Genomic DNA, 23,732 nt, shown 5'->3' with positions numbered 1-23,732 from the left:
TGTTATTGTACCACAAACCTTGTTTCCTCTGTTATTTAAATGCCTTAAATTTGTTCCAAAACCAGGTTTTTGCAAGCAAAACTTCTCAAAAACATATAATAACAATTCCGTTTTCCAAATATATTCCTATGGTAGTACTACTGGTCATTTTACTAGCTGTTTAGCCTGTCATGGCCCATTGCATGTAAGATAGCTGCAAATGCCACAGCAAAAGCCTTTTCCTGAGCTAATGAAATAGCACCAGTGTTTCTGGTGTGGACTTTTCTTATTGTTCCCTGCTTTGGTTAGAACCTCCGCATAATACACCCATTGAATAACTTCTCATGTGATTTCAGACTGTGTGCACATCTATTTTAAGATCCTGTAGAATTACTGTAGCAAAAACTTATTTTTGTGTGTAATAAATGCAGAACTTCCCTGTTGGTTATAGGTTGGACAACATAAATGAACGTTTCTCTCTCTAGTTGTACTGATAATGCGATGAGCTACTATTCTGTTGATAGTCTGTGACAAAGGAATAAGAGTTTCTTTATAACAAAATTGCTCTGGTCTGTGCTTACTATTAGCTGGTAAAACCCTTCCTGATCCATTTACATTTTCTCAGTACAAAAGAAGTGAAAAGCAAAATGTTGTTATGCAGTTAAAGCTAATGTGCAACATTTTTTAGGGCTGGCAACACCACAAAACCATGGCCACCAGCTGTTCAATATGCATTTTGGACAAAGAATGCAATAAGATAAAGAAAATGATACATAGTGTTAGGTGTTTAAGATAATGAAATGTTACATAGTGTTAGGTGTTTAAGATAATGAAATGATACATAGTGTTAAGTGTTTAAGATAAAGAAATGGTACATAGTGATAGATGTTTAAGATAAAGAAATGATACACAGTGTTAGGTGTTTAAGCTAATGAAATGATACACAGTGTTAGGTGTTTAAGATAAAGAAATGATACATAGTGTTAGGTGTTTAAGATAATGAAATGATACATAGTGTTAAGTGTTTAAGATAAAGAAATGATACACAGTGTTAGGTGTTTAAGCTAATGAAATGATACACAGTGTTAGGTGTTTAAGATAAAGAAATGATACAGTGTTAGGTGTTTAAGATAATAAAATGATACATAGTGTTAGGTGTTTTAAGATAATGAAATGATACATAGTGTTACGTGTTCAAGATAATGAAACAATATATAGTGTTAGGTGTTTTAAAAGAAAGTTAGTTAAATGGTGAGATTGAAGTGAAGGAAGTACTGGGAGCTGCAGTATTTTCTTTGAAGTAAAGTTGGGTAGCCATATTTAACAAATCACTCCAGACTGCAAGGTGTTTAGGGGGTACTTTGGAGCAAGGATTCAACATTAAAGTTCATGTAGCCTGTCACGCCCACCATTGCTACCAATATGTGTTGGGCACCGATATGTGTCGTCCCCAATGCTGAGCCAGTAATCAAGGAGCCTGAATCCTCACCACTGACACTGGAGAGGGACATGCGCTTGGAATACAAATGGATACGCTCAGTATTTCCAGATGCAGACCTCTCTGCATCAAGTACAGTTTCCCTTAAGAGCACACAGGGAATACACTCAGCCCAAGGTGTGGAGGTATTTATATCGGTCTCTCTCCAAATCCCCAATAAGACTCACCACTGGTACTGCTGTAGAGTTAGGTCCTTAGCTGAATGTTCAAGCCAAGTCCTCCAGCACCCTCTTTGTGAACCCAGTGCTTCGTGTCCTTGTTCCAAGTAGGTGATACACACACACTTTGAGAGATTTGATTTGCATGCACATACACACACACACACACACACACACACACACACACACACACACACACACACACACACTTGGGAAGGGCTGGCACAGATCTACTAGCTATGACTCTTTTGCCCAGACTATAAGGTAGTTATCACTGCCACCAGACACTTCACAGTCAACTATTCAAAGGCCATTAACAAAGGATGTCCAATTATACCTTAATATTAATACTCATACAAATAGTAGTAGTTCATTGATTTCTAGGCCTTCTGGAGTGGCCCACACAGTGTCATCAAATAAATATAAGTACTCTCAAAGGTTAGATACTATCTACAAGAACCAGCCACAATAAAAGTTTTAAATATGTTTAATAATAAATAATAAAAGAACATGAAAGTATTGGATATTCACAGTAAACCACAAAGTTCAAATGACAAAAAATATTGAAAACAACATCGATGGACAGACTCTTACAAATAAAGAAAAACAATCTCAAAACTAAGTTTCACTATATTCCTGACTGAATCTAAGAGAATTTACTGTTCCATAATAACTTACTTGGGCAAGGCAAGTTGAAATACATGAGCAGTCTTTCTATTCAGGTTTCCATACAGAATACTCTATATTCTGAGATTACTCCCTGTAAAATATAATATCCAGGATGACTTGCAGAATGGCCTTATCTGGTCACCTGACTCTAGGTTCCCACAATATCAACTTCTGAAGTCTGAGATCTAAGACAGGAATTGAACATAGATGGCTTCAATACACATCCAAATATCTATGGCAGTGGCTGGAAGCCACCCCTCTTTTCACTGAGCTAATGAACAAAGGCTGTGTCCCAGACCCAGCATCTCTGGTCCTACTCAGCACTGTGGGTGCCTTTTAGTGATTTAACAGCTCATTTATATTTCCCTTATTTTTCTTAAAATAAGCCAGCTGTTTATCCTTTGCTGTGTATATTTAATTCAGATACCATAATACATGTACATTTTTCTTCATTTCAGCAGGGTGTACTGTCGATACATTTTAACACAATTAACACAAGCAAAGCTCAAGAAATACATTTTCAGCAAAAGCTTCTGTACATATCAATTTGATATGTTGTTGTGTCTTTCGGCTTTTTCCCGGTTAGGGGTCACCACAGCGGAACTCCGGTCTGCTAATAATTGGCAGTAGATTTTTACATGTCGAGTTGCCAGCCCTGACGCACAACCTTCAACAAAGGTACGCACATTCACGCATGTCTCCACGCAGAAGATACTCTAGCTGAGAATTGAACCAGACAACATCTTACTGTGAGGCGACAACACTACCGCAGCACCACCACCGCAGTGTATACAAATGACATATAATTATTTATAAAATTCCAGATAGCTGTGCTGTCACAAGTCATAGATCCACTGTCCTACTTCTCCCTGGCATGACTGGCAGTATGTCTTATCGTCACATAGCCCATATAGTTCAGTAGTCTTTCAGTCCACATTTTGAGCACATCAAGGAATATTCAATACTCAAATATCTCCACAGATTGTACTCAGCACTTATACAAATCCCAATAATTTTTCATTACATTTGCTGTTTGTTCACCAGTGAGTAGTACAGCTTAACCCTTAGCTAAGTTTCAAAAGTACATTTTATCCTTTAGATTAGTTTGTGTTTTTTGTCCTTCCCTATCTAAGCAGCCCACATCATCAGTATGGGTCCCTCACCCTGTTTCTTCTCCACAAAGACTATGCTCCTTGACCTGAGGGCTCATGATACTCCCGTCTTTTTCTTCTTCATAATTAATCAGCATTTATTGACTGAATTTCACTGCAAACAATTCCAGTACAGTATCTTCACTGGAGAACAGAGTCCTATCTTTCTGTTATGTCAGCATGTCACTCTGAATTGCTTGCATCCTTTGGAAGGGAGAAAAAGTCCAGGGTGACATACCCCAACATTAACAGTCTTATTTTTGCTTTAAGCTTTTGTAAGTACTGAATATTGCATTATCTTCAAATGATGACCGCATTGCAATATAGGTAGTATTTTGTAGCTGTTGGGTATAGAAAATACATATTTAGCATCTTCCATCTTCCAAATTTACCAGCATAATCATACCTTATGATGACTGACTTCTTTTATTTATTTCTAAGTTGTTGTTATCCTTGATTATTACTGGGACAATTATCTGTTTTATTTTCTGACATCAGCTTCATTTAGAATTCTTGCATTTGTTTAGCCAGTTTGCTTGAAATAATTATATGACTGAAGATTATTGTATTCTGTTTAATATCTCTGCAGTGTGATCCAAGTCATAAATGAAAATAGTGCATGTTCAGCTCACATAACTGCTTAGCAAATGCTAAATAAACAAACTTATTGGAGTATGGAATTTCATCATATTCATCTGCAGAATAAAAAGTTGTCTGTCATACTTTAAAGTTCATCCGGATTTCCATTGTACTGGCAGGTAATCTAACCTTGGAACCTGAGACACAGATCACCTCTCCTCAGGTTGCAGATTATACCCAGGGCATAGGTAGTTACTAGGCACACATTTCAGGAGATGACTGAGGAACCTAGCCTAATTTCCCAGATTCCTCAGAGCACTGAATGTTTAGGTGACTTGCTCAGAACCACACAGTAAGTAAATAAAGACTGAGGGACTCAAAATCTGGACTACAGGAAGCAGCTTGTTAAAAGCTCACAGCCTTAATCATCTATGCCAAGTGTCAGACATTTTGCCAAAATTCCCAGTTCCTGAGAGTTAAAACCGAGACTTCTGTCTTTACATAAGTTTGCATTAAACAACTTGTCAAAATCAAACAGGGCTTCTAAATATATGTGGCCCATTCCCATCATATGCTAGCACATACAGCTAGTTTCAGATAAAATAACATCCTTCCTATTGTAGACTTATTGGTTTGCTGAATATTATTTATCCAGCAAGTTTATTTCCTCTTAAAGATAAAATTGAACATTGTTAAGAATGTGGCATTCACCATATAAAGTTGTTACTTTCCCAAACTTATGATTCCTGATGGAAGGTTATGGAGACAAGAGAATCAATAGTGCCTTTGTTACCAAGTTATAATGCACACACCATGCTGATAGAATAAGTGTTACCAAGTTATAATGCAAGCACCATGGTGATAGAATAAATACTGACTGTTACCGAGTTATAATGCAAGCACCATGCTGATAGAATAAATATTGAATGTGTTACCAAGTTATAATGCAAGCACCATGCTGATAGAATACTGCCTGTGTTACTAAGTTATAATGCAAACACTATGCTGATAGAATAAATACTGACTGTTACTGAGTTGTAATGCAAGCACCATGCTGATAGAATCAATACTGACTTTGTTGCTGAGTTACAATGCAAGCACCATGCTGATAGAATAAATACTGTGTTACAGAGTTATAATGCAAGCACCATGCTGATAGAATAAATACTGCCTGTGCTACTGAGTTATATTGCAAGCACCATGCTTGTAGAATAAATACTGCCTGTGTTACTGAGTTATAATGCAAACACCATGCTGATAGAATAAATACTGTGTTACCGAGTTATAATACAAGTACCATGCTGATAGAATAAATACTGACTGTGTTACTGAGTTATAATGCAAGCACCATGCTGACAGAATAAATACTGCCTGTGTTACCAAGTTATAATGCAAGCTCCATGCTGACAGAATAAATACTGTGTTACCGAGTTATAATGCAAGCACCATGCTGATAGAATAAATACTGCCTGTATTACCAAGTTATAATGCAAGCACCATGGTAATAGAATAAGTACTGCCTGTGTTACCGAGTTAAATTGCAAGCACCATGCTGATAGAATAATTACTGACTTTGTTACAGAGTTATAATGCAAGCACCATGCTGATAGAATAAATACTGACTGTGTTACCGAGTTATAATGCAAGCACCATGCTGATAGAATAAATACTGTGTTACAGAGTTATAATGCAAGCACCATGCTGATAGAATAAATACTGCCTGTGCTACTGAGTTATAATGCAAGCACCATGCTTGTAGAATAAATACTGCCTGTGTTACTGAGTTATAATGCAAACATCATGCTGATAGAATAAATACTACCTGTGTTACCGAGTTATAATGCAAGCACCATGCTGATAGAATAAATACTGACTGTGTTATTGAGTTATAATGCAAGTACCATGCTGGTAGAATAAATACTGCCTGTGTTACCGAGTTATAATGCAAGTACCAGGCTGAAAGAATAAATACTGCCTGTGTTACCGAGTTATAATGCAAGCAATATGCTGGCAGAATCAATACTGACTGTGTTACCAAGTTTTAATGCAAGCACCATGCTGATAGATTTAACATTGTCTGTGTTACCGACTTATAATGTAAGTACCATGCTGATAGAATACTGTATTACCGAGTTATAATGCATGCACCATGCTGATATTATGTCATTATAATTGCTATATATATCATTTGAACTAGTAATGTTGACTATGATTCAGTACATGGATGTCCAGTCTGACAGACTACTTGGATGGTAATTAGTTTGAGGTTAGAACCAAAAGGGCACAGTAACAAAATTAGCAGTGTAAGAGCTGATGTCATATGGTGAGAACTGGGCAGGATAGTGTTGGGTGTGCTTATTATAGCAGAAGGCATTTATAGTTTCACTATCACTTTTCTTTGTGATATGCAACACATTGTAATGCCTGGAAAGATGTCAAGATCAACCCACCCATACAACAGTCAGCATGCAAGTAGAATGCAGAACATTAGCACAAAGTCAAAACATTGCATTTTGAAGCCCGTAGAGCATATAAGCATGTTATAAAACATTTACCAAACCCAAAACAGGATTACCTAAATGACAAAAGATTGCTACTAGGGGACCCTTTTTAGGTATAGTCATATCTTTACCTCCACCACTGTGTCTAAACGTATAAATCTCATTGAAGTTCATTAGAAGTTTTTGGTACTAAGCCAGTAATTAAAATAGGTCTAAAACCAGGGACAATCAGGCATTAAAATCACTAATAAATGTAAAATTTGTTTAATTAGAATGTAATCATCATCTGTTGGTGGACTTCTAATCTTAAATGGAAAATGACCTTAAAACATATTGTCTGTGGATTATCTGTCAGAGACAAACCAGATGAGTAATGATAGACATATTGGTCAGCACGTCTGTTATCCAGATACTCCAGTAAAGGAAAGCAGTCACTAGAGACAGTCTGAGACTCTCCTCTTGTATTATCAGAAGGTGCTTGCATTGCTTGTTTTCTTTTTGAGGGAGCACTTGCACCCTGGAGTAAATGATTTCACTGGTTGACTGGAGGACATGTTGTTTCTGATACTGACAAGTCTCAGTACTGGGATCATTCCAATCAGTCCTCAGATTGTAATGTTTTTTTTTCTTTCTACAAATATGTCTTGCTGTGGTCAAATGACTGGCAGATATGAATTTCAGAACAGTGCCAAAAAGAGCAAAGCATGGTACAAAATGCTCTCTTCCCGGAAAGGAAAGTGAAAGACTTTTGGATATTTTACAAAAGGATCTGAGGTCCTGGCTAAGAAAAGAGTGTTTTTTTCTCACAAGAAAGTGATGCAAATGATATTTACTAACTGAAGATGCTGTGTTTGAACCAAATGATTATTAGAGAAAGTATTTCAAAAGCTCTCATGTCACTGCTTTTTAAAATTTCTGGAACACCAGAAATCCTTACGTTATTACAATTCATTATGTTTTTAAGATTTAAATTTTTCCATTGTTATGTGCTTTTATGTGGGACCATTATTTTTTTTTTTTACTGGTTTGGATATTTTTTCCTGCTGCTTGCCATCCAAATCAATAAAATCAGCTTGCATGTGTTCAGTTGTTTCCAGGAAGGCTATAGCAAACGTTTTAAACTTAGCCGTACATTCCTGAAAAGTCGGCTGCATTTACTTATGATAAACTGCTTATTTTTAGGCAGCAGGATCGTGTGTGGTGCCAACTGAGATGGCGTCATGCTTTTTTATTCAGGAATACACATATCATGAGATACACTCGGCGAGAAGTTTTCTAGAGGGATGGAATCATTGTATTTCATATCCTTCATTCTGTTTAAAATAAAACTGTATACTTAATGACACTTTCAGTTAATTTTCTGTGGGGCATTTAGGGAAGGTTTTCAGCATCACCCTGCGATTTCATCTCGCCCTTCATCCCTAGGCTTAGTACCACCATGTGCATCCTACCACTGCATTTGTGGAAATCCAGACTAACCTGTTCTGCCTTCTACTCTCAACCATCTACCTCTACTTAGTAATTTACTTCCCCCACTAACCTTCCCTCCTTTTTTCCTCATTACCTGTCACCCACGACTAACTGGAACTTGCAACACATACATTCCTTCAGAACCTGGGAATTTGTATAGTCAATCAAATATATATTAACTCATAATGTATAACATTTAGAAACTTCAGTAACTCTAAAATTCAATACTGCAAGTAAATGTTGCCAGCTTTTATGCTGTTTTAAACTTCCCCAAGCGCTGTACACTGTCTCTTTGTATCTCAAATTGTCTTATGTTAACAAAACTGTAGAATAAGTAAGCATAAGTTGTATTAGGAGCTTTTCTCCCCAGGCCTCTGCTGGAAAAGAACCTGTGTCCAGTCAAGACTTTCACGGTAAACAGATGTGAAATAAATAAAATAAATAAAGTCACATTGCTGGAAAGTAAAGCTGATTCACAATCTTGCTGTAAAAGAAAGTAAGGCTGTACCTAGAGAAAGAGCAATATGATTGCTGATTTTGTGTGCTTCAATCAAAATCCTACATCTGGCATTGGCTTGGTACCTTTGCTAGTGGAACTATATAAAATGCTAGGGCAGGGTGAGTAACATACTCTACTGCCTTATAGGTTCATAGGTGTGTACTAGGCTAATGGCCGTGGAGCCTTTACAAGCCTAGCCCATAGCATTACCATGGCATCATGCCACCCGACCTTAGTTTCTAGTGCCTCTGTCGAGTAGAGCCACTGGAGTGATCCCGGGGTGAATTTTCTATTTCCCATCCACTCATCAAGATTTCTCTTGAAGAGGGTTAGTGAGGTGCTCTGGTTGACATGTATGGGAAGTCTATTCCATAGCATGGGTAGTCTCTGTGTTATGAACCTATCCCTCCAGCATGTTCTGATGATTGTGGTAATGAGGTTGAGGTCTCTGGAGTGTGTGGTGCGGAAGGATTGGGATTTCTTTAGCTGTAGCATTTCTAACAGAGCTGGGTCAGACATGGCTTTGTAAGTCAAGCAGAGATCACCCCTAAGTAGACGATATGAGACAGAGAATAGTTAGAGTTTTTTGAGTCTGTCCATATAGGACAAATGTTTAAGGCATAGGATCCTCTTTGTGAAGTACTTTGTGGCCTCTCGAGTTGTTGCAGGTGTCTAGTGAGGTACATGCCAAATGGGGCATTATACTCGATGATCTGCCTAATGAGGGAAGAGTAGAGGGAGACAATGACCTCTTTCTTCCTGAATGCAAAACCTTTAGTAATGAAATGTGCCACATAGAAGGACTTTCTGACCACAGTGGCAACATGGTCATTATGCCTTATAATGTGCCTAAGGTAAAGAAAATAAATAGCATTTGAACTTCACAGTGGAGTAAAATTGCATTGATAAAATAAAAAAAAAATCTTCGTCTCATGATAGTAAACTTTACAAATAGCCAAATGGTCTCAGGAAAATTAGGAATTACATTAAGAAGAAGAAGACTGTTATGGAATTTAATGTAGAAGACAAGAACAAAGGTGATAGCAAATTCAGCTCAAACATTAATAACTTAAAATCAGAAACAGTAGGTCAGTTGTTGTTGAGCACAGACTGCTTCCTGTCAGCATCAAAATAAACACTTTTTTTGACTTGGTACACCCACAGTGTACTCCCCTCCCAGTGTACCACCTTTTGACTGAGTACATGTTAAATCTTTCACAGTGACAGAGTGAATACGCTTTTACTCAAAGTAAAGTATTTACCTTTGTTCAAACTTAAAGATCCCCGATCAGTGTATATCAGTGATTGTTAACTGATAAATCACCCCCACTACCAGATCAGAAGATCTTGGGTAGGGTTCAGAAATGTCTTACACCAAGCTAATCCAAAGTCCTTGGTGCAGTTTAAGGGGTATTGTGGAAAATAGTACCCATGTATGACAAGCAAAGGAACTGTAATTATGACACAGCAGATTTTATTTAGTGAACAATGCAGTGTATGCTGGCTTTTCTTACACTATGGTCATATGTAGACACACACACACACACACACACACACACACAAATGACAACGAGCGCAGGAATTTAAAAAATTATTGCTCTGTTGTATTCCAAATAATATGTAGTAATTGAAGGGGCAAAGTGACAAACACTGCTCATGTGTGATATGAATGTAGATTTTAGAACTGATAAAAAATACATTACACATGAAGTCTGATATTCCAAAACCTTTTCACTGCTCCTTTATTTAAACCAAACTCTGTGGGAACCTTGGTGCAAGACTTTCAAACTCCACCTCTTGATTGCAACACATACGCTTTTCAAGCAGAGACCTCTGCCTCCTCTCTGATCTTTTATGCCTCTAAGGCCTAACAGGACTTCCAGCCATCTTGTTTGTTGATGTAGTGGTGTATAGCAGCATGCAATGTAGCTGATACATCATATTGGTGTAGCAACACTGAATGGTTGCGTTACCTGCTTTTGTGTGTTTTCAGATTTTTTTTTTCTTTTTTAAATACACGACTAAGTATTTAATGAAGAGGCTATGTAGCTTTTTTAATAAATGTCAGATAAACCAGGGTTTTCTTAGCCCCCAGTGTAGGTCTGAGATGTCTCATCACCTGGTATTAAGGCAGGGTTATCGTAGAAAAATACACTTATTTTACAGTAATGAAAGTTGTATAGCCAGCTAAATTTGCATCAAGAAGACATTGGTATCAGAAAAACACAAATCCATTCTTCATATCGGCCCATCTCATTACTTAATGTTGATTATAAAATGTTTATGAATATCTTTGCTGATAGATTGAAGACAATCATTCCCGGCATTATAGATATAGATCAGACAGGCTTCATTGTAAATAGAAATACTTTTGATAATATAAGAAGAACTTTAACATTAATAGATTTTGCAAATAGGAAAAAGAAAGTTTTAACACTTATTAGTCTTGATATAAGTTCAGCGTTTGATTCAGTAAGTTGGGACTATCTGTTTACCTTAATGAAGTGCACAAACTTCTCGGATGCATTTGTAAATCTAATTGAACATTTATACAAAGGAACGTTGGCTTATATTAAGGTAGGAACATATGTTTCACAAAAAATACCCATTCTTAAAGGTACAAAACAAGGATGTCCACTTTCTCCACTATTATTCACTTTAGTAATGGAGCCTTCGGCTAATTTGATCAGAAACAGTACTGACATAGAGGGTTTTGAAATAGATGAAAATACAACATCCAAAATTCAACTTTTTGCAGATGATGTTCTAATTACATCAGCAGGATCTAATTCTTCTATACAGTCTCTATTTGATAACATGATGTATTCTAAAAGTATTTCTGGTTTAATATTCAATGAAGAAAAAACTAAAATACTACCTATATATACACGAAAAAATATTCTCATTAGTGATTTTACTAAATATGTACCCAATTCAGGTCAGATAACTTATTTAGGTATAATACTATCTAAAGATATTAAATCTATTATATATAATAATTATAATACCTGTTTTCTTAATATACAAAATCTTTTTAATACCTGGAATAATATGTTTTTTACTATGGAGGAGAGACTTACAATTATTAAAATGATAATATTCTCCAAGATTTTATACTTAATACAATCAATAATACTTCCACCTACAAAAATAATTATCAAGAAACTGAACACACTAATGTTAAATTTCTTATGGGCACCTAATAGACCTAGGATTGCATTAAAGAAACATACTAATAGCTGGTCTCAAGGGGGTATTTCTTTTCCAGACTTTAATTTATATACTATCTCTTCTATTGTAAAAGTTATTACTTTATTAATAGATCAGTCATATGTCACAAAATGGAAAGATTATTGGGAGCTAATTAGTATACACTCCATGAAAATCTCCTTAACACATAAAAATATGATTGTAAATAACTCCATGTTATGGTTACTAAAGGAATTTTGTACTTCACCTATTACACCTAAACATATGGTTTGTTACCCATTAAATATTATTATTAGTTATCGTAACTTTATATTCATGCACCTTAAGTATAGGGAATGGAATTTTATTGTATTTCCTATAATGTATACTCAGGGTTGCTTTTGTCATCTACTTCTGAAGGAACTCATTTAGCTATAGATAATGATCTAAAGTACTGGTATCAGTTGATATCTGATAATAAAGTTAAACATCTAGATTTCTTAAAACAAGAATTTGATCTAAGAGAAACTTGCTGGTTAGAGGTTCAGACCTTTAGACAACATTTCATTAATAAAATAGATTTAATGTCTATAACTGTTAAAGAATCTATTCCAACACTGATTGATTACTTGATATTAAATTTACAACATAAAGTTTCTGATAAAGGTAAACTTTCATACATAAATAAAGTTATCAGACAAGAAACTTTTTACAGTGTAGATTCATACTGGTGGACTGACTTCTTTTATTTATTTCTAAGTTGTTGTTATCCTTGATTATTACTGGGACAGTTATCTGTTTTATTTTCTGACATCAGCTTCATTTAGAATTCTTGCATTTGTTTAGCCAGTTTGCTTGAAATAATTATATGACTGAAGATTATTGTATTCTGTTTAATATCTCTGCAGTGTGATCCAAGTCATAAATGAAAATAGTGCATGTTCAGCTCACATAACTGCTTAGCAAATGCTAAATAAACAAACTTATTGGAGTATGGAATTTCATCATATTCATCTGCAGAATAAAAAGTTGTCTGTCAGACTTTAAAGTTCATCAGGATTTCCATTGTACTGGCAGGTAATCTAACCTTGGAACCTGAGACACAGATCACCTCTCCTCAGGTTGCAGATTATACCCAGGGCATAGGTAGTTACTAGGCACACATTTCAGGAGATGACTGAGGAACCTAGCCTAATTTCCCAGATTCCTCAGAGCACTGAATGTTTAGGTGACTTGCTCAGAACCACACAGTAAGTAAATAAAGACTGAGGGACTCAAAATCTGGACTACAGGAAGCAGCTTGTTAAAAGCTCACAGCCTTAATCATCTATGCCAAGTGTCAGACATTTTGCCAAAATTCCCAGTTCCTGAGAGTTAAAACCGAGACTTCTGTCTTTACATAAGTTTGCATTAAACAACTTGTCAAAATCAAACAGGGCTTCTAAATATATGTGGCCCATTCCCATCATATGCTAGCACATACAGCTAGTTTCAGATAAAATAACATCCTTCCTATTGTAGACTTATTGGTTTGCTGAATATTATTTATCCAGCAAGTTTATTTCCTCTTAAAGATAAAATTGAACATTGTTAAGAATGTGGCATTCACCATATAAAGTTGTTACTTTCCCAAACTTATGATTCCTGATGGAAGGTTATGGAGACAAGAGAATCAATAGTGCCTTTGTTACCAAGTTATAATGCACACACCATGCTGATAGAATAAGTGTTACCAAGTTATAATGCAAGCACCATGGTGATAGAATAAATACTGACTGTTACCGAGTTATAATGCAAGCACCATGCTGATAGAATAAATATTGAATGTGTTACCAAGTTATAATGCAAGCACCATGCTGATAGAATACTGCCTGTGTTACTAAGTTATAATGCAAACACTATGCTGATAGAATAAATACTGACTGTTACTGAGTTGTAATGCAAGCACCATGCTGATAGAATCAATACTGACTTTGTTGCTGAGTTACAATGCAAGCACCATGCTGATAGAATAAATACTGTGTTACAGAGTTATAATGCAAGCACCATGCTGATAGAATAAATACTGCCTGTGATACTGAGTTATATTGCAAGCACCATGCTTGTAGAATAAATACTGCCTGTGTTACTGAGTTATAATGCAAACACCATGCTGATAGAATAAATACTGTGTTACCGAGTTATAATGCAAGTACCATGCTGATAGAATAAATACTGACTGTGTTACTGAGTTATAATGCAAGCACCATGCTGACAGAATAAATACTGCCTGTGTTACCAAGTTATAATGCAAGCTCCATGCTGACAGAATAAATACTGTGTTACCGAGTTATAATGCAAGCACCATGCTGATAGAATAAATACTGCCTGTATTACCAAGTTATAATGCAAGCACCATGGTAATAGAATAAGTACTGCCTGTGTTACCGAGTTAAATTGCAAGCACCATGCTGATAGAATAAATACTGACTGTGTTACCGAGTTATAATGCAAGCACCATGCTGATAGAATAAATACTGTGTTACAGAGTTATAATGCAAGCACCATGCTGATAGAATAAATACTGCCTGTGCTACTGAGTTATAATGCAAGCACCATGCTTGTAGAATAAATACTGCCTGTGTTACTGAGTTATAATGCAAACATCATGCTGATAGAATAAATACTACCTGTGTTACCGAGTTATAATGCAAGCACCATGCTGATAGAATAAATACTGACTGTGTTATTGAGTTATAATGCAAGTACCATGCTGGTAGAATAAATACTGCCTGTGTTACCGAGTTATAATGCAAGTACCAGGCTGAAAGAATAAATACTGCCTGTGTTACCGAGTTATAATGCAAGCAACATGCTGACAGAATAAATACTGACTGTGTTACCAAGTTTTAATGCAAGCACCATGCTGATAGATTTAACATTGTCTGTGTTACCGACTTATAATGTAAGTACCATGCTGATAGAATACTGTACTACTGAGTTATAATGCATGCACCATGCTGATATTATGTCATTATAATTGCTATATATATCATTTGAACTAGTAATGTTGACTATGATTCAGTACATGGATGTCCAGTCTGACAGACTACTTGGATGGTAATTAGTTTGAGGTTAGAACCAAAAGGGCACAGTAACAAAATTAGCAGTGTAAGAGCTGATGTCATATGGTGAGAACTGGGCAGGATAGTGTTGGGTGTGCTTATTATAGCAGAAGGCATTTATAGTTTCACTATCACTTTTCTTTGTGATATGCAACACATTGTAATGCCTGGAAAGATGTCAAGATCAACCCACCCATACAACAGTCAGCATGCAAGTAGAATGCAGAACATTAGCACAAAGTCAAAACATTGCATTTTGAAGCCCGTAGAGCATATAAGCATGTTATAAAACATTTACCAAACCCAAAACAGGATTACCTAAACGACAAAAGATTGCTACTAGGGGACCCTTTTTAGGTATAGTCATATCTTTACCTCCACCACTGTGTCTAAACGTATAAATCTCATTGAAGTTCATTAGAAGTTTTTGGTACTAAGCCAGTAATTAAAATAGGTCTAAAACCAGGGACAATCAGGCATTAAAATCACTAATAAATGTAAAATTTGTTTAATTAGAATGTAATCATCATCTGTTGGTGGACTTCTAATCTTAAATGGAAAATGACCTTAAAACATATTGTCTGTGGATTATCTGTCAGAGACAAACCAGATGAGTAATGATAGACATATTGGTCAGCACGTCTGTTATCCAGATACTCCAGTAAAGGAAAGCAGTCACTCGAGACAGTCTGAGACTCTCCTCTTGTATTATCAGAAGGTGCTTGCATTGCTTGTTTTCTTTTTGAGGGAGCACTTGCACCCTGGAGTAAATGATTTCACTGGTTGACTGGAGGACATGTTGTTTCTGATACTGACAAGTCTCAGTACTGGGATCATTCCAATCAGTCCTCAGATTGTAATGTTTTTTTTTCTTTCTACAAATATGTCTTGCTGTGGTCAAATGACTGGCAGATATGAATTTCAGAACAGTGCCAAAAAGAGCAAAGCATGGTACAAAATGCTCTCTTCCCGGAAAGGAAAGTGAAAGACTTTTGGATATTTTACAAAAGGATCTGAGGTCCTGGCTAAGAAAAGAGTGTTTTTTTCTCACAAGAAAGTGATGCAAATGATATTTACTAACTGAAGATGCTGTGTTTGAACCAAATGATTATTAGAGAAAGTATTTCAAAAGCTCTCATGTCACTGCTTTTTAAAATTTCTGGAACACCAAAAATCCTTACGTTATTACAATTCATTATGTTTTTAAGATTTAAATTTTTCCATTGTTATGTGCTTTTATGTGGGACCGTTATTTTTTTTTTTTACTGGTTTGGATATTTTTTCCTGCTGCTTGCCCTCCAAATCAATAAAATCAGCTTGCATGTGTTCAGTTGTTTCCAGGAAGGCTATAGCAAACGTTTTAAACTTAGCCGTACATTCCTGAAAAGTCGGCTGCATTTACTTATGATAAACTGCTTATTTTTAGGCAGCAGGATCGTGTGTGGTGCCAACTGAGATGGCGTCATGCTTTTTTATTCAGGAATACACATATCATGAGATACACTCGGCGAGAAGTTTTCTAGAGGGATGGAATCATTGTATTTCATATCCTTCATTCTGTTTAAAATAAAACTGTATACTTAATGACACTTTCAGTTAATTTTCTGTGGGGCATTTAGGGAAGGTTTTCAGCATCACCCTGCGATTTCATCTCGCCCTTCATCCCTAGGCTTAGTACCACCATGTGCATCCTACCACTGCATTTGTGGAAATCCAGACTAACCTGTTCTGCCTTCTACTCTCAACCATCTACCTCTACTTAGTAATTTACTTCCCCCACTAACCTTCCCTCCTTTTTTCCTCATTACCTGTCACCTACGACTAACTGGAACTTGCAACACATACATTCCTTCAGAACCTGGGAATTTGTATAGTCAATCAAATATATATTAACTCATAATGTATAACATTTAGAAACTTCAGTAACTCTAAAATTCAATACTGCAAGTAAATGTTGCCAGCTTTTATGCTGTTTTAAACTTCCCCAAGCGCTGTACACTGTCTCTTTGTATCTCAAATTGTCTTATGTTAACAAAACTGTAGAATAAGTAAGCATAAGTTGTATTAGGAGCTTTTCTCCCCAGGCCTCTGCTGGAAAAGAACCTGTGTCCAGTCAAGACTTTCACGGTAAACAGATGTGAAATAAATAAAATAAATAAAGTCACATTGCTGGAAAGTAAAGCTGATTCACAATCTTGCTGTAAAAGAAAGTAAGGCTGTACCTAGAGAAAGAGCAATATGATTGCTGATTTTGTGTGCTTCAATCAAAATCCTACATCTGGCATTGGCTTGGTACCTTTGCTAGTGGAACTATATAAAATGCTAGGGCAGGGTGAGTAACATACTCTACTGCCTTATAGGTTCATAGGTGTGTACTAGGCTAATGGCCGTGGAGCCTTTACAAGCCTAGCCCATAGCATTACCATGGCATCATGCCACCCGACCTTAGTTTCTAGTGCCTCTGTCGAGTAGAGCCACTGGAGTGATCCCGGGTGAATTTTCTATTTCCCATCCACTCATCAAGATTTCTCTTGAAGAGGGTTAGTGAGGTGCTCTGGTTGACATGTATGGGAAGTCTATTCCATAGCATGGGTAGTCTCTGTGTTATGAACCTATCCCTCCAGCATGTTCTGATGATTGTGGTAATGAGGTTGAGGTCTCTGGAGTGTGTGGTGCGGAAGGATTGGGATTTCTTTAGCTGTAGCATTTCTAACAGAGCTGGGTCAGACATGGCTTTGTAAGTCAAGCAGAGATCACCCCTAAGTAGACGATATGAGACAGAGAATAGTTAGAGTTTTTTGAGTCTGTCCATATAGGACAAATGTTTAAGGCATAGGATCCTCTTTGTGAAGTACTTTTGTGGCCTCTCGAGTTGTTGCAGGTGTCTAGTGAGGTACATGCCAAATGGGGCATTATACTCGATGATCTGCCTAATGAGGGAAGAGTAGAGGGAGACAATGACCTCTTTCTTCCTGAATGCAAAACCTTTAGTAATGAAATGTGCCACATAGAAGGACTTTCTGACCACAGTGGCAACGTGGTCATTATGCCTTATAATGTGCCTAAGGTAAAGAAAATAAATAGCATTTGAACTTCACAGTGGAGTAAAATTGCATTGATAAAATAAAAAAAAAATCTTCGTCTCATGATAGTAAACTTTACAAATAGCCAAATGGTCTCAGGAAAATTAGGAATTACATTAAGAAGAAGAAGACTGTTATGGAATTTAATGTAGAAGACAAGAACAAAGGTGATAGCAAATTCAGCTCAAACATTAATAACTTAAAATCAGAAACAGTAGGTCAGTTGTTGTTGAGCACAGACTGCTTCCTGTCAGCATCAAAATAAACACTTTTTTTGACTTGGTACACCCACAGTGTACTCCCCTCCCAGTGTACCACCTTTTGACTGAGTACATGTTAAATCTTTCACAGTGACAGAGTGAATACGCTTTTACTCAAAGTAAAGTATTTACCTTTGTTCAAACTTAAAGATCCCCGATCAGTGTATATCAGTGATTGTTAACTGATAAATCACCCCCACTACCAGATCAGAAGATCTTGGGTAGGGTTCAGAAATGTCTTACACCAAGCTAATCCAAAGTCCTTGGTGCAGTTTAAGGGGTATTGTGGAAAATAGTACCCATGTATGACAAGCAAAGGAACTGTAATTATGACACAGCAGATTTTATTTAGTGAACAATGCAGTGTATGCTGGCTTTTCTTACACTATGGTCATATGTAGACACACACACACACACACACACACACACACACACACACACACACACACACAAATGACAACGAGCGCAGGAATTTAAAAGAATATTGCTCTGTTGTATTCCAAATAATATGTAGTAATTGAAGGGGCAAAGTGACAAACACTGCTCATGTGTGATATGAATGTAGATTTTAGAACTGATAAACAGATTTTATCCACTGAATTAATACAGCTTTATTTACATTATGGTTATATGTACATATTCACATACACAGGTACACACACACATACACACACACATATGTGTAAGTGTAACCATATTGTAAACAAAGCCAGCATAAAATACATTACACATGAAGTCTGATATTCCAAAAACTTTTCACTGCTCCTTTATTTAAACCAAACTCTGTGAGAACCTTGGTGCAAGACTTTCAAACTCCACCTCTTGATTGCAACACATACGCTTTTCAAGCAGAGACCTCTGCCTCCTCTCTGATCTTTTATGCCTCTAAGGCCTAACAGGACTTCCAGCCATCTTGTTTGTTGATGTAGTGGTATATAGCAGCATGCAATGTAGCTGATGCATCATATTGGTGTAGCAACACTGAATGGTTGCGTTACCTGCTTTTGTGTGTTTTCAGATTTTTTTTTTCTTTTTTTAAATACACGACTAAGTATTTAATGAAGAGGCTATGTAGCTTTTTTAATAAATGTCAGATAAACCAGGGTTTTCTTAGCCCCCAGTGTAGGTCTGAGATGGCTCATTACCTGGTATTAAGGCAGGGTTATCGTAGAAAAATACACTTATTTTACAGTTATGAAAGTTGTATAGCCAGCTAAATTTGCATCAAGAAGACATTGGTATCAGAAAAACGCAAATCCATTCTTCATATCGGCCCATCTCATTACTTAATGTTGATTATAAAATGTTTATGAATATCTTTGCTGATAGATTGAAGACAATCATTCCCGGCATTATAGATATAGATCAGACAGGCTTCATTGTAAATAGAAATACTTTTGATAATATAAGAAGAACTTTAACATTAATAGATTTTGCAAGTAGGAAAAAGAAAGTTTTAACACTTATTAGTCTTGATATAAGTTCAGCGTTTGATTCAGTAAGTTGGGACTATCTGTTTACCTTAATGAAGTGCACAAACTTCTCGGATGCATTTGTAAATCTAATTGAACATTTATACAAAGGAACGTTGGCTTATATTAAGGTAGGAACATATGTTTCACAAAAAATACCCATTCTTAAAGGTACAAAACAAGGATGTCCACTTTCTCCACTATTATTCACTTTAGTAATGGAGCCTTCGGCTAATTTGATCAGAAACAGTACTGACATAGAGGGTTTTGAAATAGATGAAAATACAACATCCAAAATTCAACTTTTTGCAGATGATGTTCTAATTACATCAGCAGGATCTAATTCTTCTATACAGTCTCTATTTGATAACATGATGTATTCTAAAAGTATTTCTGGTTTAATATTCAATGAAGAAAAAACTAAAATACTACCTATATATACACGAAAAAATATTCTCATTAGTGATTTTACTAAATATGTACCCAATTCAGGTCAGATAACTTATTTAGGTATAATACTATCTAAAGATATTAAATCTATTATATATAATAATTATAATACCTGTTTTCTTAATATACAAAATCTTTTTAATACCTGGAATAATATGTTTTTACTATGGAGGAGAGACTTACAATTATTAAAATGATAATATTCTCCAAGATTTTATACTTAATACAATCAATAATACTTCCACCTACAAAAATAATTATCAAGAAACTGAACACACTAATGTTAAATTTCTTATGGGCACCTAATAGACCTAGGATTGCATTAAAGAAACATACTAATAGCTGGTCTGAAGGGGTATTTCTTTTCCAGACTTTAATTTATATACTATCTCTTCTATTGTAAAAGTTATTACTTTATTAATAGATCAGTCATATGTCACAAAATGGAAAGATTATTGGGAGCTAATTAGTATACACTCCATGAAAATCTCCTTAACACATAAAAATATGATTGTAAATAACTCCATGTTATGGTTACTAAAGGAATTTTGTACTTCACCTATTATACCTAAACATATGGTTTGTTACCCATTAAATATTATTATTAGTTATCGTAACTTTATATTCATGCACCTTAAGTATAGGGAATGGAATTTTATTGTATTTCCTATAATGTATACTCAGGGTATGCTTTTGTCATCTACTTCTGAAGGAACTCATTTAGCTATAGATAATGATCTAAAGTACTGGTATCAGTTGATATCTGATAATAAAGTTAAAATCTAGATTTCTTAAAACAAGAATTTGATCTAAGAGAAACTTGCTGGTTAGAGGTTCAGACCTTTAGACAACATCTCATTAATAAAATAGATTTAATGTCTATAACTGTTAAAGAATCTATTCCAACACTGATTGATTACTTGATATTAAATTTACAACATAAAGTTTCTGATAAAGGTAAACTTTCATACATAAATAAAGTTATCAGACAAGAAACTTTTTACAGTGTAGATTCATACTGGAATTATTTCACTTCTATTAATGGGGACCCACCAAATCAACAAGATAAACAATATATATTGGAATCTGCTTATAGAACTACGTCTTCCATTGTCTGGAGACTTTATACATGGAAATTTTTACATAGATCTTTTTATACACCTTTGATGATGAATAAAATAAATAATAAAGATAATCTATGTAAGAGATGTAATGTAGAAATTAATGCTGACTGGGCTCATATGTTTTATGACTGTATAAAATTGAAAGAATACTGGAAGTCAATTAATGAATTTTTGCAGGCTCTTTTTACATATTCATAGGTTCATAGGTTAGTACTAAGCTAACTGCCCTTGCGAGCCATTTTAAGCTTAGCCAATTATCCCTTGTGAGACTCAAACCCTGCACCTTGTGTTTGTAAGGCAAACACTGTAACCATTAGGCCACCTTATTTCTAAATCTCTTATATTATTCAACACACCTGTACCTCAAAGTGTTAAAAAGGTTAAGCTTCCCTTGTTATGGTCTATTCTAGCAGTGGCTAGGAAAATAATAACTAGAAATTGGATTTCAGATACACCTCCTTCGTTCAATGAATTTAAAAATGTTATGAATATAGTGTGCCATATGGAAATAAACACAATTAGGACTAGAACAAATAGAAAAACATCTTATTTTATTGTATGGGATAATTTACAAAAATTGTTAAAAAAATTTTAATTTCAATAGCATGGTATTTTAGTTTAATTAATTGATCTGATTGTAGTGGATGTCTTTGTAAATACTTTAGTTGTTTTGTTGAATATTATAGTAATACCTATTTTTAATTACTTGTATAAAATTGTTATGATATTTCTCTTATATGTTAAAACAATAAACCTGTTTTGAAAAAAAAAGAAAAACACAAATCCAAACATAAGAATTGGACAGGATAGATTTCTTATGATTCCTGATATAGTTCATGTGACAGGCAAAGGATAAATTACTAATGAATGCTCCCCTCGAATAGCAGACATTCGAATATGATTGGAAAAAAATGTGCTCAAAAGTGGATGATCAGACATTTGTATAAAACAAGTGTTTATATGAGGGGAGGGTAACCACTGCACTCCCTTCCTCTATGGGAAGGTGCAACCTCATACTTAAGTAATCGCCTCTGAGGTCATCAGTACATGGAGAATAACCATGTGTTTTTTTTGTACAAAATGCCAGATATTTCTGTTTCCACTTTTTTTGGTAAACTTTGGGTATTTTTGAGAACACTGTACAAATTAATTTGAATTGAATATGTGTTTTGGAAGAAGAAATGACATCCATGACTGAGTGCTTAACATTGTTAATTGTTACACAGGGAGTATATCTAGATGCAGGAATATCATTGTCCCCCTTTACTCAGCCCTCATTAAGCCAGTCATTGAGTATAATGCCCCCATTGGCATGCATATGTCCAGACACATGCAACAACAGGAATGCCCACACAGATACTTTGCTAAAAGGGTAATAGGCCTAAACAACATGTCCTGTATGGACCAAGTCTAAACCGTGTCAGTATACTCAGTGTCCTACAGACTTCTAAGAGGTAACTTGTGTCTGGCTACTCAGTGTCCTACAGATCGCTAAGAGGTAACTTGTGCCTGGCATACAAGGCATCCTGAGACCCAATACTGATGTATTTACAGCACATGAGCAAGTCAAATGATATCAGAAATACTCAGTCTAGAGATCTAAAACTCATCTGCAACATCAACAGAATGGTTTGGAGGGACCAGTATATCTCTCAGTGGGTCCCGCTGCACTGGAACAGACTCCCCATCCACATCGAACAAAGTTCATCCATGTCTATAGTTAAGCACAACTTATTTCTATGGATGGGACACAGGAGAATTTATCCCAGGACTGCTTCTTGTACTACTAATGGAGAGAGGCAATTCCTAAATGCTTTACCCCATGCATAGATCCCCATAACTTAACTATGGTATGAACCCAGTTATTCTTATTAGGGTTACTGTATAATTATCGACCACTGGATGGGTAAGGCCAGTCTCTAACCAAATGGGATAGGTTACTTTGAGCACAAAAAGAGAAATTGTCTAGGCTCAAAACAGCCCTCAAAGGCAGATAGCCTAGTACTTTCCTATGAATCTGTGAAAAGAAAAAATGTAAAATATCTGCACAGTTGTCTGACATTATCAATACCAAAAAAAACTATATTTTTTTCTTAAACATTTACAGAGGTCATTTATTAGTAGGAAAAAAAAAAGAACTGTTCAAGTAAAAAAATACATTTTTGATGGTGAATATGAAATCAGTGCACATTTTAAGACTGTATCATATTAACACATGTTTTCATTAACAAGACTATTTCAAATACCGAAGACTTATTGCTTAACATTGAATTAAAATTTGTGATATGAGGAATTACAGAAGCTGCATGAAGCTCAGCAATCAACATATATTGTTACAGTGAAGAGTTGCTGATAAAAAGCAATCCAAGTTTGATGTAAATATAAAAAGGTAAACTGTGTGTTGATTACATTGTTATAACTATGAGTCACTTTGTGTTTTAACAAGTCACATATGAGTGTAGGCTGTTTGAAGAAAGAAATGTTTCAATATGCATAAATATGAATATTTAAAAAGCATGTCCCCTGGGAGTTTATACATTCTAAAG

Source organism: Protopterus annectens, chromosome 11.part0 (assembly GCF_019279795.1).
Source record: "Protopterus annectens isolate FY-2018-M chromosome 11.part0, PAN1.0, whole genome shotgun sequence".
Taxonomy (NCBI): Eukaryota; Metazoa; Chordata; order Ceratodontiformes; family Protopteridae; genus Protopterus; species Protopterus annectens.
The sequence above is the reverse complement of the archived record's forward strand: the minus strand, read 5'-3'. Positions refer to the sequence as shown.